At 36.7% G+C, this 20,102-nt stretch overlaps 1 protein-coding gene across 2 annotated transcripts in view; it reads left to right on the top strand.

The window, feature by feature from the left end:
* Positions 1 to 3,981: 3,981 nt before the first annotated feature.
* The window catches only part of Rap1a (RAP1A, member of RAS oncogene family), a 73,752-nt gene continuing 57,631 nt past the window's right edge, over positions 3,982 to 20,102 (top strand). The window contains exon 1 of one of the 2 annotated variants that reach the window (XM_042675284.1): positions 3,982 to 4,074. The gene's annotated coding sequence lies outside the window, so the exon portion shown is untranslated. The remainder of the gene's footprint in view (positions 4,075 to 20,102) is intronic. The other variant, XM_042675293.1, reaches the window with a different exon arrangement.

The following is a 20,102-nucleotide window of genomic DNA, read 5'->3' as shown; positions in this document are numbered from 1 at the left end:
AAGCAGTTCACCAGAGAACTGTGCCATATTCTCATTTCCTCTTGAAACTAGGCTTTTTAGAGAAGGTACAAGCATGCATATGTGTATGCATGCATACACACACACCAATTCAAAAAATTGTGTGTGATTATTAAGGTAGTGTTAAAAATTTCATGCTTTTATAATAGGTCTAAAAATAGTCCAATATAATTTCAAAGGTATATGGTATACACATGGATGATTAATTCTTTTAGAAATAAACTTCAATTATTAGGCAAGAAAATTGCTTTCTTTTTTTTTTTTTTTGGTCCGGTCGTGAGGCCTGAACTCTGGGCCTGGGCACTGTCCCTCAGCTCTTCAGCTCAAGGCTAGCACTCTACCACCTGAGCCACAGTGACACTTCCGGTTTTTTCTTTTTTGCTTATGTGGTGCTGAGGAATCGAACCCAGGGCCTCGAGCATGCAAGGCAAGCGCTCTACCACTGAGCCACCTTCCCAGCCCGAAAATTGCTTTCTTAAAAGTATTTATTTAGTTTATATAAGTTTATGCTAGCTAAGTCTGAATTTTTTCTTTTTCTTTTTCTTTTTTTTTTGGTCCGGTCGTGAGGCCTGAACTCTGGGCCTGGGCGCTGTCCCTCAGCTCTTCAGCTGTAGGCTAGCCCTCTACCACTTGAGCCACAGCGCCACTTCTGGCTTTTTTCCTTTTGCTAATGTGGTGCTGAGGAATTGAACCCAGGGCCTCTTGTATGCAAGGCAAGCACTCTACCACTGAGCCACCTTCCCAGCCCTAAGTCGGAAAATTTTTCACTATACCTCTGTCTAATATTCCCAGTCTTGTGTCTTTTACTTATTTAGTTTATAAATTGCTAGAGATGATTGAATCGTCAAAGTGTGGGATGGCCAAAGTTGACTAAATGTGAAATTAAATGTGTAATTCTGTGTTTAGTTTCAGAATATATTTAAATTAGGCCATATATATATATATACATATATATATATATATATATATATATAGTTTTTGCAAAGCTGTGCAAAAAGTAAGAACCTTTTTTGTTGTTCATGATAGGATGTAGTTTAGCTATAAAAGACATTTAAAAAAAATATATATATATATATATTTGTTGTTGGTTGTGGGACTTAAGCTATGGGCCTGGGCGCTGTCCCTGAACTCTTCAGCTCAAGGCTAGTGCTCTACTACTTGAGCCACAGTGCCACTTCTGGTTTTCTGGTGGTTAATTGGAGATAAGAGTCTCATGGACTTCCTTGCACAGGCTGGTTTTGAATCGTGATCCCCTCAGATTTCAGCCTCCTGAGTAGCTAAGATTACAGGCATGAGCCACTGGACCGGCACACGGCAAGACAGAATTTTAAAGACAAGCAAAGAGAACTAGATCCAAACTCCATTTGGACGAGTCCCAAGTGGAACTTGCAATATTCTAAGTCAGTAGAGGAAAGTCTCTTTCTGCAGGCTGAACATTTCAGATCTGTCAAATGTGTAATCCAGAGAGTAAATTCATTCACTGTATTTTCAGTGATATTTAAAACTTAGTTTATAAATAGAACCATTCTGTTCTAGACAAGTTGACTATATTATAGAACATTTAAAAAGCAACCACTAAGTTAATTCTTACAACAGTGGAATTTAGCACTAACCTTTGAATCTTATGTAGTTTACATGTTAGCCCAAATCTGTTGATACCTTTGGAGCTTCCCTTTATGTCCAATGTGCAAATGTTGCAAAATTTCATTAGGGGATTTTAGATTAAGTTATTGAACACATGTTTGATCCAAAATTAAGCTCTTTGATGTCTACTGAGATATAAATGTGTAGTTCTACTTTAATGAGCTTATAGTAGTTAGTGGTTTATTTTGTGTTTGATGATGCCCAACATGTTTATAAATAAATGTATTTTATGGTAGAATAAAAATGGAATAATTGTCATTTCTTTTTTTTTTTTTTTTTTTTTTTGGGTCCGGTCGTGGGGCCTGAACTCTGGGCTTGGGCGCTGTCCCTCAGCTCTTCAGCTCAAGGCTAGCACTCTACCACTTGAGCCACAGTGCCACTTCCGGCTTTTTTTCTTTGTGCTTATGTGGTGCTGAGGAATGGAACCCAGGGCCTCAGGCATGCAAGGCTTGCGCGCTCTACCACTGAGCCACCTTCCCAGCCCCAATAATTGCCATTTCTAAGTGAAATGATTATATAAAATTTTCTCTTACTTGTAAACCACTCTTTGTATGGGCCTATTTTCTTTTTTGTTGTTGTTTTATGTAGGTCCTGGGGCTTGAACTCAGAACCTAGGTGCTGTCCTTAAGCTCTTTTTGCTCAACGATACTGCTCTGCCACTGTGAGCCATAGCTCTACTTCCTGGACTTGTTCCTAACATCTTTTTAGTGCTAGAGAAAAATCAATTCCTTAGTTGCTTAAAATACAGCAAAATAAGAATTATAGGTTGGGGATACCTCAGTGGTAAAGTCTTTGCTTAGCATGTGTAAGGTTGTGGATTCACACTAAAATAAAAAAAAAAAAAATAAAGAATAATTTACTCAGCTGCTTGGTTTATTTTAGTCAAGGTATTTGTAAATAACTTTTCTATATATATACATATTCATGCACATAGTAGGGAAGTTATTTTCTTGTTTAGTTAGCAATTTTAGTTTATGTTTAATGTTGGAAGATTTTTTTTTGTAGAAAAGCTTGTTATATTTTCTTCCACATTGATTAAAACTGTTTTGTGCCACTTAAGCTACCCAAGTACTAGAACAGAAATATGTGAATATACAAAATGGATCAGTTGGCTGGGAATGTGGCTTAGTGGTAGAGTGCTTGCCTAGTGTGCATGTAGCCCTGGGTTCAATTCCTCAGTACCACATAAGCAGAAAATGCCTGAATTGGCACAGTGGCTCAAGTGGTAGAGTGCTAGCCCTGAGCAAAAGAAGCTCAGGGACAGTGCCACGGCCCTGAATTAAAAAAAAAAAAAAAAAAAGCATCAATTTGCATTCTTGTTGTGTTTTTGTTTGTGTCAGTCCTGGGGCTTGAACTCTGGGCCTGGGTGCTGTCCCTCAGATCTTAAGCTCAACACTAGCACTCTACCACTTGAGCCACAGCACCACTTCGGGCCTTTTCTGCTGATGTGGTGCTAAGGAATTGAACCAGGACCTCTTGCATGCAAGGCAAGCACTCTACCACTGAGCCACCTTCCCCTCCCCTCAGTTTGCATTCCTAATAAATATTACTTGACTGCCAGCTTTATTTCAAGTTCTCCTTGCCCCCTGAAGTGCTTATAAGTCAATAATAGTATATTTAGTTTGCAAAATGAGAGTAGTTTTTCTGGTCTTTCTTTTTTGTATATTTTGAGTTAGGATTAATTGAACATTTTTTTAAATTTTCAGTAGACATACACAATAAAAACAACCCATTTAACTGTTGTGCTTTCTTTTTTTTAATTTTTATTTTTATATTGTGCTTTCTTTTAGTGAATTGGTTGACTTTTAGATAGTGTACAGCCTTGTACAGTTTTATGATATCCTTTATACAATCTAAAAGTAAACATGAACATAATAGAAGCTGGAAACAAAGCAAGTATGATTTCTTTGTCCTGGGAAATGTAGTTCCTATTCTAAGTCATGCCTTTGTTAGGGTCAGGATCATTTTCAGTGTATATCAACTTTTTTTTCTGTTTAAAGAAAGCTATGTTACAAAAGCTGTGGCAAATTTTGACATTAGTGATCATCCATGATTCTATTATGCAGAGAAAATTACTATTAATGTTGAAATATATACATTTCCACCTCTTTCTTTGAATGTACAATGTTTTAAAATTTTTACAAAAATTAGAACTATAACTTACACTATTTTCTCCCTTCCCCCAAATCTGGATATTGGTCTCCTAGTATAGAACATTAAGGTTGATTCTTTATGGTATTACTATTTTAAATAATAGTGAGATGGACATTTTTGTACATTTGTCTTTGATTGCATCTGTTTTTTTCTTTCCCCCTTTAGGATAGATTTCCAGAAGTGGGATAACTGGATCAGAGGGGTGGTTATCCTGTATAAGAGTGTGTGTCTCACTGCACCTTCAATGCCATTGAGTAGGTCAGTTTTTACAATCTTTGCCAATTTGATAAATATCTTTTATATTCGTGGGTGGTAATCACAGAACCCTCATAAATACTTTTTAAAGCCATTATAGTGTGTGAGTAGTAATTTTGTAGTTTCTTCTAAAAGGTTGGTTTGATGGGTATAAAAATTACTTATGGAATCAATTTCGTCATTAACTAAAAGCACTATAAAATTGAAATTGAACATTTTTTTCAGAGAGAAATAGGATTTTGATGTTCTCTCACTAAAATAACAAACATGAAAAAGCTTGTTTTATAGCATGTAATGTTATGGATGACAAAATTATTTCAGATAGCTGAGGGGCAGTAATCACATGGTACTAACTTTATAAAGAGATGACTTTGGAAGTAGGCAAATCCTTCCTTGACTACTTACTAAGTGCATGCTTTGAGATAACTTATAGAATACTATGTGTTTTGATATTTCTAAACTTTGAGCTGTCCCCTCCTTTTTTTTGGTGGTTGTACTGGAGTTTGAGCTCAATGGCTTTGAGATTATAGGGATAATTGCTGTTACTTGAACTATGAGTGTCTAGCCTTTTAGTTTTCTTTTCAGATAGTGTCTCTCACTTTTTGCCTGGGGTCAACCTTGAACCTGATCCTCCTACCTATGACTTCCTGTCTAGCTGGGATAACAGGCACTTGACAGAATACTTGGCTGTTTTGTTGAGGTGGAGTCTTTCTAAAGTCACCTGGGCTGGCCTCACCTTAAATGGCAATCCTTCTGATAACCTGCTTCCTGAGTAGCTGGGTTTGCAAATGTGAGTCTCTGCACCTGGCCTAAACCTTGGCTTTCTTATCTGTAAAGGAAGAATAGTGATACCCACATCACAGGATTGTTGAGAGGATTAGAAACCATATGTAAGAATATTTGGCACATAGTATTTTCGGCAAGCTGTTTTTGCAGCATTCACAAGTGCTAGTGGACTGCACATATCAATTAAATGAGCAGAGTGACAGAGTGACTTTGTTAAGCAGCATAGAAAGTTAAGAAGCATAGTAAAATATGTAGCAAAAAATAATTAGGAGCTGAGTATATGCTCTTTACTATTGCTTTTATGTATTCCTGTTCTCCCCTTTTAATTTTCCCATTAAAAATATGTATATGAGTTGGCAAGTGCCATTTTAACACATTCTAATACCTAATTCTAGGTTTTAGTGTACTTTACAATGGCTGAATTAAATACATAAGTGAGTTGGCCTGAAAGTGATAATAATATTTCTTTTTGAATGATAAGGAAATTAACATGAATGGTGATTATCTACTTGGTATTGTCCACTCAAGAAAAGAAGCAACCCTCAATTTCTTTAAAATATAGGCTGGGATCCTTCTAAGACATTGTATTTTTTAAAACAGCAATTGCATAATTTCTTAACCTTTCTTTTATTTATTTATTTTTTTGCCGTTCATGGGGCCTGAACTCTGGGTCTGGGCGCTGCCCCTCAGCTCTTCAGCTCAAGGCTAGCGCTCTACCACTAGAGCCACAGCACCACTTCCGGCTTTTTCTGTTTATGTGGTGCTGAGGAATCGAACCCAGGGTCACCGTTGAGCTACCTTCCCAGCCCCTTTCTTTTATTTTTATATATTGTCTAAATTTAGAAATTAAGCCCTTATTATTACAGTGGGGTTTTTTTCTTCCATGTTGAGAATCAAAACCTAGAGCTTTATGAGTGCTAGGCAAGTATTTTATCACTGAAATACATTCTTCGCTTACTGTTTTTGTTCAGATCTCCTTTTCAAAGGTAATCTTACAATTTAAAAGAAAAGAAAAGAAAATGTAGCACATAGTGTTAGGAATTGTATATATGTGACTTTTTAAAAGTGTTCTCTTTTGGTTGTGTGAAATTGTAAAAACCCAGGTCTGGTCAACTAAATGATACTTCATTTTACTAAGGTAACCTCAGATATGTAAATGTCAGGAAGAAAGTGGAGCAGTGTTAAAATGGATTAACCTGTATCCCTATTTAAACATTTTGTTTTTTCCCTTCCCCTCCCCAAGCTAGAGAAGTGTCTATACAAGATGCAGGGCACTGACATCAAGTACAGTGAAAACAGGGGTTATACCTTGGGGGAGGAACATACAAAGCAACAACACTATGTTGAAAAACGAACTTTACAATTTAGGCGGGGAGGAGAGAAGGGAGAGTGTAGAGTGTAGTTGTGGAGGTGGGAGGGAAGGAAGGGTAGGGGAAAAACAAAGGAGGTAACAATGCTTGATAGGAAATGTACTCATGACCTTGCTCATGTAACTGTGACCCCTCTGTACGGTATTTTTACAATAAAAAAACGCATTTAAAAAAAAAGTGGAGCAGTGTGAAAATCGAAAGACTGACAGGTTTGGATTGAATTTTGAAGAAAAAGCTCTTTGAAATGGTGATATTTAATGTAGAATCTGAATGAGAAAATGATACACATGTAATGGTTTGCAAGAAGAGTGAACCAGGCAAAGGGCCCATTTGGTACAAAGACTGTGAACTAGGAAGCAGATAGTCATATATTTGAGAAATAACAAAAAGCCACAGACTGGAAAAATACTCGTAGATGAGGTTGGTAGGGGGAAAATATTAATTACAGAGATCCTTGGGAAATGGGAATGATTTTGTTACAATAATATAAAAAGAAGGTGGATAACATTTCTTTGTAAATAAATATGTAACTTCTAAATTTGAAGGTGGCATAATGGCTGACAACAGATCTATAGGGCAACTGGAAGTTTAGTTAGATATACATATAAGGAAAGACTTGGTGCGTTTAGACAATTATGATTTATAAGTTATGTTTTTCCCAGGGTCTGTGGAGATAAAAATGAATTATTTTTAGTATTGCAAAAAGCCTAGTAAACTTGTACATATGTTCTCAAGAGATTTAGACAAGCAAGATACGATCTTTTCTTGGACTAATAATTAAGTAAACTCAAGACTTTTGGTTATACCTTTTTAAACATTGTGGTGGTTTGCAGGTTGGTAATGAAGTAAAAATGTTGTGATTCCTGCTTAAGAACCTAGGGGGATATCGCATTAGTGGTAGAATGCTTGTATAGGATGTTAAAGGCTCTGGATTCTGTTCCCAGCACTGGGCAGAAGGTTGAGGATGAAAAATGGTAGAGGAAGACCTGAGTTTCATTAGTTTTTAAATCTTTGAAAAATTTGAGAGTTCTAATTAGCCTTTACTCATTTGACTAATAAAATAGCAGTGTAGTTTGTAGAAAAAGCTCTTTGAAGGTATAAAATCCATGGAGAATAAAAGATTTTTTAAACAGGTTAGTAACCACTGAAAGCGTGATAGTCTCTGGAGGAACCTAGGAGAGAGAGGGAGAGTAGGAGAGTAGACCTTTTTCATCCTATTTAAATTGCACAGTAAATCTATGAAGTAGATATTGATATCACCCGATTTTTACAGGTAGTAAAACTCAATAATTGTGTAATTTATGAAAATTCACACTTCTTTAGTTTTATATAGAGAACCATGCTGATGCCAAACTTACAGAAAGATTAGCTGCAGTACAAGTTGGAAAATCAATAAACATTTCTGTCCTGCTTACATAAAACATGAATGAATGGGTAAATAAATGACTACCACTGTTGCTATAATTTCTTCTTCAGTACATTGCACCATTTTTTTTTTTTTCTTGTTTGGGTCCAGTCGTGGGGCCTGAACTCTGGGCCTGGGCGCTGTCCCTCAGCTCTTCAGCTCAAGGCTAGCACCCTATCACTTGAGCCACAGCACCACTTCCGGCTTTTTTTTTTGCTTATGTGGTGCTGAGGAATGGAACCCAGGGCCTCAGGCATGCAAGGCAAGCGCCCTACCACTGAGCCACCTTCCCAGCCCCATTGCACCATTTTCTTAGATGGGTCTAGAAAGTTGTTCAGAAATAAGTGGCTTAAGCTCTTTTCTATCTACTACTCTGAAATTTAAATTACTGATAATAAATTACACTAGAAATGTTTAGGCAGATAATAAAGAACAGACAGACATTGTAACTTTCTCTTAGCTTTTGCTTACTAAGTAATTTGTAAACTTCAAATTAAAAAAAATCTGCAACCAAGGTACAACTGTTTTTGGTTCTGTTTGTAACTCTGAATTATTTAAAGTTTATTTTAGTATTCTGAACTGAGGTTATAGAATAACAAAGGTTTTCAGCTGACAATAATTGTCTGAAGTGATAGAATAACATTAAGTTCTTCAGTTGACAATAGTTGTCTGACCTTTACACTGGTGTATGTGTGTAATAGAGTTACATGTTCTTTCTGTCTTCTATTAGTCTATCAAATTGTGTAGTTTGTTTGGAAATATGAACTGATTATTAGGGTTTTAAAATAAGTGTATAACAGATCACCTGAAATCATGTTTAACCAGGGAGAACAGTAGTATATCTCTAAACCCCATGTTTATGACTTGTCTAAACCTTCAGATTAATACCTCGTAAATTTAATTTTACAGTTATTTAACCTGATTTTTTAATTAAACATAACTGAGTATAGTTATTTAAAATGCATACTTACTCTAACACAACTTAATTACTAGACAGGGATCCACTCCTATATTCATTTAAGTTGTGTTAGAGTAAGGTTGAGAAAGGTAAGGGACTATGATACACAATTTACCATTGGAGACTAGACTAGATAGAAAAAGAAACCTATTTTCACAAAAAGGAGAAATGAAAGCTAAAAGGGGTTGAATTAATGTAGAAGGAGGTAGGATACTTTGGATGAGATATTATAGCTTAATTAGATTTTCAAGAGAATATGAATATGATGTGTCTATCACTGTTGTGGCAGTGTAATGATTACTATTCCTTGAAGTGTGCAATCTGTCTCCTTGGTTTGAGTTGGAAGTACAATAAACCTAGATAGAATGAAGAGGGTTGTTTTTGTGAAAACTGAACATATTTTAATTTATTTTGAGTTGTCTGATACTAAAGCTATAATTTTACAAGTCTATAAAAATAACTTTGTAGGTATTTTGGTTCTTGATATTGTCAAACTTTTTTCAAAAACCCTGCTGGATTTCTGTACCACAGCTCTAGACTGCCCTCCTGCTGCATGCAGTTTCGCATTATAATTATATGATCAGTTTAATAAGGATATACATAACCTCTGATACATTTTTATGCTTCAGAAAATTGTTTTTATATGAAGTACAATGTCAGTTTGTCATATAAATGTTTATCTTTTTAATGTAAGATTTTTATAAATTTAATTATATAAAAACATCAGATTATCTTAAATCTGTGGTTAGTGATTTGGGAAGATGAATCTCATAATCAGATTTGCTCTTATTTGTATATTTTGATTTCCACATATTAGGATATATTATATTTACATGGGAAGTCTGGGACTTCAGTAACTCAAATAGTAATACCATATTTTTAAAAAGTTCCTCTTGTCTATTGAATACTGAGTTTCACTTAGGGCAAATTTGAGCTGTAAAATATCTCTTTGAACTATAAATAAATTTTTAGTAACTTCTGACTAATATCTCACTCAGATACAATTTTTAAATTGGAATATGTCAGCATTATAATTCAACAATCACCCAAAGTCTAATTGAAGCTATGAGTAAGGAGGGTTTTAGACAATGCAGTCATCTTATTATTCCCAGTATGCTTTATTTAGAACTGGACTACTGTCATCAATAGAACAAGCTTGAGATCATGTCACCACTCAGTGCCATCTGCTTATGTGGATGTAATAGTAGGTCTTAGAAAATGGCTATAAAGAATCATTGCTTTGTGGTTTTCTTAGCTGGCTCAACTTAGGTTCAGATGTGTCAGGCTGAATTTGAGTTTTACAGTGAATTACTAGTTTTGATCTCTTGTAGCCATAATACTTCTTTAGCCAGAAGTTTAACATCCCGTGTGTATTGACATGTGAAAAATTTTGATAGTATAAGAAAAAAAGTATATTTAATCAGAAAAAAGTTAATGAAAAATCTAATACCTATAGAAGTTTATATGAAAAATCCTGTCTCTTCCCAGATATGGTTAATATTCCACAGTAAAAATTATTTTCTTGAACGGGAGCCAGTGGCTCACATCTATAATTTTTTCTTACTCAGGAGTCTGAGACCTGAGGATTACAGTTCAAAGCCAGCCCAGGTAGGAAAGTCTGAGATTCTTATCTCCAATAAACTACTTAGAAAATGCGAAGAGTGGCAATGTGGCTCAAGTGGTAGCGTGCTAGCCTTGGGCACAAATAAGTTCAGGGATAGTGCTTAGGCCTTGAGCTCAAGCCTCATGACTGGTCAAAGTGTTTTATAGAAAATCAATCATAAAAGCACTCTTAAAGGGGAAAAGACAAATTACCAGTGTTTAGATGCTATAATTTTAGCTACTGTAATTTACTAGACTACATACATGCAAATTCCCTCCCCTTTTCCTTTTATTTTCTCCTTCAGTCTCTCCTTCCTTTCCCCTAACCTTACCCTTTCTTCCTTCCTCCCTTCTTTACCTTCTTTCAGATGGGGTCTTGCTATGCAGCTCAGTTTGGCCTTGGACTCTAATTTTTCTTTTTTTTGTGGGGAGAGGGGTCTGGTCGTGGGGCCTGAACTCTGGGCTTGGGCGCTGTCCCTCAGCTCTTCAGCTCAAGGCTAGTGCTCTACCACTTGAGCCACAGCGCCACTTCCAGTTTTTTTCTTTTTGCTTATATGGTGCTGAGGAATCGAACCCAAAGCCTCATGCATACAAGGCAAGCACTCTACCACTAAGCCACCTTCCCATCCCTGGACTCTAATTTTTCTACATCAGAGACCCCCACACAGATAGGCACTGTCACCCTTGGCTTATTTTCCTTTTTTTTTTTGGTAGGTTGGTGGGGCCTGAGCTCTGGGCCTGGGTGCTGTCCCTCAGCTCTGCAGCTCAAGGCTAGCGCTCTACCACTTGAGCCACAGCCCCACTTTTGGCTTTTTTTTTTTTTTTCAGCCATGGGGCTTGAACTCGTCCTGGGAGTGTCCCTCAAGGCGAACTCTCTACCACTTGAACCACCAATGTCACTTCCAGTTTTCTAGTGGTTTATTGGAGATCAGAGTCTCATGGATATCCTTGCAGGGCTGGCTTTGAACTACAATCCTCAGATCTCAGCCTCCTGAGTAGCTAGGATTACAGGCATGAGCCACCAGCGCCTAGTCACATTTACTCTTTATAGTTTGTAAACTAGAGCTTTTGCTGGACTCAAACAAGTTTCTTTAATTTGCTTTAATAAATGGTGTTTGTTTATTTTGTCAGTCATGGGGCCTGACTTTGGGCCTAGGCTCTGTCCCTCAGCTCCTCAACTCAAGGCTAGTGCTCTGCTACTTGAGCCACAGTGCCATTTCTGGCTTTTTCTGTTTATGTGGTGCTGAGGAATCGAACCCAGGGCCTCATGCATGCGAGGCAAGCACTCTACCACTGAGCCACTTTCCCAGCTCCTGGTTTTAGTTTTTTAGCACTAAATTTTTAGTGAAACAGTCTGTTTCAGTTATAAATTAACTACATATGCTATTATTAAAATCTTTAAATGTCAATTATAATACAGCAAGTAACTACTGCCTATGAACTGTGTGTACGTGTGTGTGTACGTGTGTGTATGTGTGTGTGTGTATGTGTGTATCTATCTGTATCTGTCTGTGTGTACGTGTGTGCACACGTGCCTGTCCTAGAGATTGAATTCAGGGCCTTGGGGCTCTCCATAAGCCTTTTTGCTTCAGACTAGTGCTCTACCACTTGAGCTACAGCTCCATTTGGCTATTTAGTGGTTAATTGGAGATAAGTCTCTCGTGAACTTTTCTGCCTAGAGTGATGGCTTTAAACAGGGATCCTGAAATCTCAGCCTCCTAATTAGCTAGGATTCTTTCAAATTAGATTGTAGATACTTTTGAATTAGATTTTCAGCCAGGCTTATTGGTATACATCAGTCATACCACTGTAATCCCAGCACTTGGAGTGCAGAAGCAGGAGAATTGCAAGTTTAAGAACCTGTCTCAGGGCTGGGGATGTGGCTTAGTGGTAGAGTGTTTGCCTTGCATTCATGAAGCCCTGGGTTTAATTCCTCAATACCACATAAACAGAAAAGGCTGGTAGTGGCGCTGTGCCTCAAGTTGTAAAGTGCTAGCCTTAAAAAGAAGTTCAGGGACAGTAGGTAGGCTCTGAGTTCAAGCCCTAGGACTGTGGCCCCCCCCCTCAAAAAAAAAGAGGGGCTGGGAAGGTGGATCAGTGGTAGAGTGCTTGCCTTGCATACATGAGGCCCTAGGTACGATTCCTCAGCACCATATAAGCAGAAAAAGCTGGAAGTGGCGCTGTGGCTCAAGTGGTATAGTGCTAGCCTTGAGCTGAAGAGCTGAGGAACAGCACCAGGCCTAGAGTTCAGGCCCCATGACTGACCAAAAAAAAAAAGAAGTGAACTGAGGTTTCCAAATGATCTCAGTGTTTTGGAATATTTGCCATTTAGATGAAGGGTAATTGTAATAAATAATACTTAGCACCCTGGCCGCTCAGACAAGATTGTTTTTAAGACAGGACTTTCTTGGAATTGAGTTGTTGTCACACATCAGTTAGGCTAGACTGATTGCAGAGAGGATAATCTTGATTTGGATATGTCAGGGTTAAGTCAGTGTGACATGGTGGCTCATACCTATAATCCTAGCAATTCAGAAGGTAGAGATTGAGGAGGGTGAGGTTTGAGGCAAGTCCAAGAAAAAGTTACTGAGACCTCATCTAAACAAACAATGTGGGCATGGTGATTTTGCCATGAAATCCCAGCTGGGTGGGAAGCATAGCTAGGAAAAGCATTGTTCAAGGCTTGCCTGCTCAAAAAGCCCTATTACAGAAATAACTAAAGCAAAAAGGGCCTAATCCAAACCCCCACATCCCACTTTTCCCTCAAAAAAGACTTTCACAAAATTGTTACGCCTCATAGGATTTTTTTTTTTTTTTTAGATTTTTGCTCCCCCTGCTTCAGCCTCCAGAGTAGCTGCAATTCCATGCCGATCATTCCATCCAGTTAGTGGCATTTTTTTTCATTAGCATGTTTGTAAAAAATAAATACCTTGCTGGGTACTGATGGCTGAAGCCTGTGATCCTAGCTACTCAGGAGGCTGAGATCTGAGGATCATGGTTCAAAGCCAGCCTGCACAGGAAAATCTGTGAGACTCTTATCTCCACTTAAACTCCAGAAAACCGGGAGTAGCACTTGGCTCAAGTGGTAGAGTGCTAGCCTTGCACTGAAGAGCTCAGGGACAGTTCCCAGGCCCAGAGTTCAAGCCCCACAACAGACAAGGAAAAAAATCTCAATTTTTTTATCTGTTGAGTAGGTTAAAAGTCTTATTCTTTGGTGCAGATTTTTTTTTTTTAACGTTAGTGCTTTCTGAATATATACATGAAACATCTTTATACCTCAAGAGTTGAGTCACAAACGACAACTCATTCTTGAACTAATATAGTTAACTTTTTTTTTTTTTTTTTTGGGTCTAGTCATGGGGCCTGAACTCTGGGCCTGGGTGCTGTCCCTCAGCTCTTCAGCTCAAGGTGAGCGCTCTACCACTTGAGCCACAGCACCACTCCCGGCTTTTTTCTTTTTGCTTATGTGGTGCTGAGGAATTGAACCCAGGGTCTCTGGCATGCAAGGCATGCGCTGTACCACTGAGCCACCTTCCCAGCCCCAAATATAGTTAACTTTATAGTTAAATCTTTAGGTTTTTCTATTCAAAGTATTATGAGAGCAATCTTTGGAAATTCTCTTGGTCATAATTTTTGAAAAGTGTTTTTAAATTAAGTAATACATTGTGAAAAGAGTAAATACAGATATGCAAAATATACAGATGAAGAAAAGAATACAAATAATACAAAAATAATTATCAGCTTGCTATATATGCTAACAGGATTTTCCTATAAAATATATGTAAGTCATCAAACACAAAGATGAGAATTGAAGATTAGAAGTGTTCTATTGTGGTATGCTAGTAAATAAAAATTTCCTTTTTCAAAGGAAAGTTCTGTTAGGATCCCCCTCTCCATATGTGCTCTTATCCCCTCTCCTGGTGCTAGGGATTCAGGTTCTTGTGCATATAGGTAAGTGCTCTAGCACTGAGCTACAGCCTCAGCCTTTGATTTTTTGAGACAGAACTCCTTGTATAGCTTAGGCTAGCCTTTAGTTCATTGTCTCCCTTTTTCAGACTATTAGTGCTGAGATTATAGGCATGCACCACCACATCAGGCAAATATGCATATAGTTTTTTTGTGTGCCACTACTGGGACTTGAGCTCAAGAGTCTCTTCTCAGCTAAGATGCTTTATTGAACTTCTAAGTTCATGTATGGTCTAGGGAAAAGCAAAGATTGAATTAAGGTACCCTCTGTGCCAGATTTTCTAAGGCAAATATATAGATGTAGATAGTTACAGATCTTTTGTAATTCCTATGATTCTCTTTTAAAATTTCTTCATATTCTCTGCCACAAACTTTCTCATTTCCAGTATAGCAATCTTGCCTTATTTATAAATGTATTACATGCCCAGTGAAAATAAGTTTTAAAAAATTTCAAAAACAGAAAACTTTTAATTTGGTGTATGTGTTACACAGATTTCAGTTAGTCCTTGTATCACTTATATTTAAATTGTCATATCATCTGTTGAATGTTTCCCTGCCCTTGATTTTGTGAAAAATCAGATTCCCTAAAAGCAGAGTGTCCAAAAGGCAATATAAAAGTAAATGTAGTTAATTGAAATGACAAAGTGAAAATTTTAGATTTGTTAAAAGGCAGCATGTCTTTTTGGGTGGAAGTTGGCCAGCATTACAGGAAAAATGAATCAGTGTTTACAACTATAGTACTGAACTCCTGAGCATACATGGTTTTTCTTGAGCATATATGATCTTCTTGTAATTCTATATCAAGGATCCACTATATTGGCTCAGTAATAGTTTGTAACACATTAATACACTACATAATGATATTTCAGTCAGTGATGGTTCACATATTCAACACTGGTCTCATTAGAATACAATGGAGATGAAAAATTCCTATTTTCAAGTGATGATGGAGCATCATAAAATTCTAGCTCAACTCCTAACTCGTTTGTGGTAATGCTGTTATAAACAAACCTGCATTGCCAGTCTTATAAAATTGTTACCTGATAATTAATGATTATTTCTGTTTTATGTATTTGTTTTATTGTGCTTTGAAAGGTAAGATGTGAAGAAATGTTTTATAGAAATATTCTATACTGCTGGGCTCTGGTGGCTCACACCTGAAATCCTAGCTACTCAGGAGACTGAGATTGGAGGATCACGGTTCAAAGCCAGCCTGGGCAGGAAAAGTCTGTGTGACTCTTAATGTCCAATAAACCACTGAGAAAACTGGAAGCGATGCTGTGGCTCAAGTGGTAGAGTGCTAGCCTTGAGCTGAAGAGTTGAGGGACAGCGCCCAGACCCAGAATTCAAGCCCCATGACTGACCAAAAACAAAAAAACAAAAACATTCTATACTAACGTACTAGTAAATAAAAATTTCATCTTCAAAGACAGCTTTAGTTGTTTCCCATGTATCTGCCCTTGCCTTTTTCTACTTTAAATAATGTTTATTTTAAAATAATTTGCTATTTTACACTGGCAGCAGCCTCCTACATATCATGTTAACCACAGCTTTTCATTGAGTCAGTTTCTTATGTGCTTGGTTTAATTGCATCTTGTTTTGTTCATTATAACCTTAGGAGTTAATATATTTTTCTATAAAACATATATGTATATATGTATGTATATGTGCATGTATGTTTATGTAACAAATATATACATACATATATGTCATATATCAATGTGTGAAGCAAGATTTAAGTGTACATGTGATACTTGGATGGCAATGAAAGCCTAGTGATTAATTTCTCAGAAGATAAAGTGATCATGAATATAGATTAAGGAAAATCTACACCATTTGGACACTGCTGATTAAACAGGCAAGAAGATGGCCAATAAAACAATATGGTGGTATGGTTAGCCACACAGATATTAGAGCCCTACTGCCTGGATTGTAATTCTGGTTCTATTATTTACTTCTATTGAATTTAAAGAAACAAAGTGGTTTGAACTCACAGGAATATTATAAGGATTAAAAATATTACATCTGTAAAGTGTTCAAACAATATTTTATACCAGGTAAGTAGGAAAAATAATAGCTACAGTAAATTGATTCTTTATTTGTATAGGCTAGCCTTGAACTTATGATCTTCCTGTCGTAGCCTACCATGTGCTGAGATTAGAGCCTTATGCCATCACTTCTGGCTTTGCTCTTTTTTTTTTAACCTCTTCTAAACAGTTCAAGAGTTTAGGACCATATGGTTGCTTTTGCAAATATATTGGCTCACCATGATCTGCATGTTGTATCTGTGGATTCTACCAACTGCAGACAAAAACAATTAGGACATTTCTTGAACATGTACAGACTTTTTTCTTGTCAAGACAGTATAACAATTATTATCAGAAGTGGTTCTGTGGCTCAAGTGGTAGAGTGCTAGCCTTGAGCTAAAGAGCTGAGAGACAGTGCCCAGGCCCAGAATTCAAGCCCCACAACCAACAAAAACAAAACAAAACAAAAAAACAATTATCAAAGCTTTTTCAGTATATTATTACAAGTAATGTCGAGATGATTTAAAATACAGTGTATAGATTTTATGCAGCTACTGTGCCATTTTATGTAAGGGACTTGAACTGGGCACAGTTGTTCCTTGGAACCAGTCTCTGGGAACAACCAAGGAGCAGCTGTGCCTAGCTCTGCTGTTAGAGATTGAAAGAGTAACCATAGACCAAATGGGTTGGACTGAATCTACTTATGGACACAGAAATATGAATTTGTATATTTTTTCAAATGTCAATGTATTTTTTAAACTTTACTTTTTTTTAAGGAAAAATTAATAATATAAAAACATTCTTAGTTCATTTGCAACACAAAAACAAGCAGTGAACTGGACTTAGTCTATGAGTAAAGTTTGCTGATCTTTGACTAAAGAAACCTCACATTCTGACAACTGTTTTAGAAACTTTTATCTTTCTTTACCATGCCTTAAAAAAATTTTTTTTCTTGGTATCTGTACTTGGTACAATAAGAAAAAAATATAAAAGGAGGAGGTGTCAACGCGCTATAGGAAATGTGTTCATTACCTTACGTAACTGTAACCCCTCTGTGCAGTATTTTTACAATAAAAATATATACAATAAAGCATAATATATATATATTGCATGAGATTTAGAATTTTAAAATGCCTTTTTAAATTTTAGTGATTTGAATTCAGGACCTTATGTAAGCATACTTGAACCAGGCCTCTGCCTTTTATCACTTTTTTTTTTTTTTTGATAGAGCTTGTGCTTTATGCCTGGAGTTAGTTTTGGCCTATTATCTTCCTACCTATGCCTTACATAACTGAGATCATAAGGTACACGATCATATCTGGCTTTTTTTTGTTAATATGGATTTTTGCTAATTTTATTTGTTTGTCGGTCATGGGGCCTGAACTCTGGCCCTGGGCGCTGTCCCTCAGCTCTTCAGCTCAAGGCTAGCTCTCTACCACTTTAGCCATAGTACCACTTCTGACTTTTTCTGCTTATGTGGTGCTGAGGAATCAAACCCAGAGCCTCTTGCATTCAAGGCAAGCGCTCTCCTGTTGAGCCACCTTTCCAGCCCTCTTGCTAAATTTGTGATGAGTGTTGAACTATGTTTTCCTAGTCTCTCCTTTCTGAGTAACTAGAATTATAGGCATGTGCCACCTACACTTGGCCCCTAGAACTTAAAATGTATAATCACAGCTTTATATTTAAACTGCTTTTTAACACATATGTGAAACAGCAAAAGTTTGTACTTTGTCCTCCTCAAACAATGTCATATATAATTATATTAGGGTTCTTGTGAAACAAGCAACAGAAGCACCACTAAGTATTCTTGTTCACTGTTCAGCAACAGTCCTTAGCAACTGTATATATGGAATCAGGTATCTGCAGCATCCGTATTAAAATACTAAAACTAAAATGCAAAAAAACCCTCAAAAAAATTAAAAAGCAAGAAGCTAGACCTTGGAAATCTTGAGAACTGGAACAGTTTGCAGAGGTGGAGCCTTGGTAGCAGTATGGAGCTAAGTCTCATTAGTATGCCAAAGCCCTCATGAATCTATTTTCACTTTGCTTATGATTGAGCTTCCTGAGAATCAGCCTGATTGACCTAACTTGAGTCTAGTTGAATGGAACACGTTGAGTAACCTTTCTGCCAAAACTGCACACAAGGATTATTTCCCAACAGAGTGAAGATCACCTCAGTTACCAAAAGAGGATGACATGCAAAAATAGCAAATACCCAATTGATCATAGATATCCACATTGAGAGTTAGCAGATAAAGACATAGCCATACCCATGTGAAATTGAACTTGAATCTTCACAGTCATCTTTGAAAAATTGAAGTTTTTGGATCAAAAGATTAAGATAGAGAAAAGGCAATAAGTACCATTAAGGAATTTAGGCAGCAGATACACACTAGTCAAAGTTGAGGAAATATTCAACATCCCTGGCCATAAAAGAAATGAAAATCAAAACAACTTTGAGATGTCATCTTACCCCGTTAGATTGACCAACATGTAGAATTTGTTTTTATTACAACAAATGCTGCCAGGGATGTGGGAGAGAAAGAACTCTATTGCTCTGTTTGTGGGAGTATAAACTGGTTTAATCTCTCTGGATGGCAGTTTGGAGGTTCCTTCAAACACTTAACACAGAACTTTCCCATGACCCAGCCATGCCACTCTTGTGCATCTACCCAGAACGTCACAAGCCTGGATATGGTAAAGACACTTGCACATCCATGTTCATTTCTGCACTCTTCACAATAGCCAAGCTATGTGAGCAACCCAAATGCCCTACAATAGATGATGGATCAAAAACATGCTGTATATAGACACAATGGAATTTTACTTACACATTAGAAAAAAAATGTCATTTGCAGGGAACTGGCTGGACCTAGAACAAATCATGTGAGGGACAAATGGCATGTTTCTCATATATATATATGTAATATAACAGACATATGATAACTTTTACAGGACTCTAGGCATTCATACACAGGGGAGGAACCCAAAGGGGTAACTCATCTGCCATTTAAAATACTATTTATCAAAACAAATTGTAGGAAATAGAAACATGGAGTTTTGTTGGGGGTAGGGGTGGTGGTTATGCTTTTAGGTGTTTTTTTTTTATTTTTTCCTAAGGGAGCCAAAGGGAGCAGAATGGGAAGAAGGAAGATTTTGCAATCATGATATTCAGTATACAATATTTGGAAAATGAACTTTGTGACTTGTGGATAAGGACAGTAGAGAGAAACTGGGGAAAAGAGAAGAAAATGTGACATTTTCCAAAAAGAATTGTACTCATTACCTGATGTATGAAATGATAACCCATCTGTACAACACCTTAATAATAAAAATAAAATTATAGTAAAAATGGTAACGGAAGGTTATATTAACTAATTTTTGAGTTATCTTGGGAACTGTTAGTCTAAAGATACTAAGATTAAAGCACAGCATTAAGTGCTAGTCATTTCACCATTTGTATGTAGCAACTTTCAAATTGCACTTTTTCAATGTGCTATTCTGATACTTCTGTATATGTCCAAGGGTGGTGATGTGTAGATATTGAGAAATTTTTCCTTGTCAGTGTGAATGAATTTAGCTGTTGCAAATGACATTGGTCTTTCTAATCAATGTTGTGCTGGGAATCTTGCTCTTTAATGAAAATAACTTACATATTTTGGTGTTCAGAATTCTGTATATAAATTCTTCTGTAATTATATTTGCAGGCATACATTGTAAAGTCATCATTCAACTGTGATACAATTTGTATTTGCAGAGATTGTGTTTGCTTAAAATTTTTATACCTTAATGTGGAAGTATTTATTTTTGACAATTTAAGAGGTTTTATTTTCAACCATATTAACTGCAGACTTAGAAGGGTTAGGCTTTGTTAAATGAATTCAGTCACTTAAAGGAAAGAAACCTCCTAAAATGGA

Source organism: Dipodomys spectabilis, unplaced genomic scaffold, assembly GCF_019054845.1.
Source record: "Dipodomys spectabilis isolate Male_0828 unplaced genomic scaffold, ASM1905484v1 ptg000002l, whole genome shotgun sequence".
NCBI classification, from domain to species: Eukaryota; Metazoa; Chordata; class Mammalia; order Rodentia; family Heteromyidae; genus Dipodomys; species Dipodomys spectabilis.
This window is presented reverse-complemented; position numbering and strand designations above follow the sequence as displayed.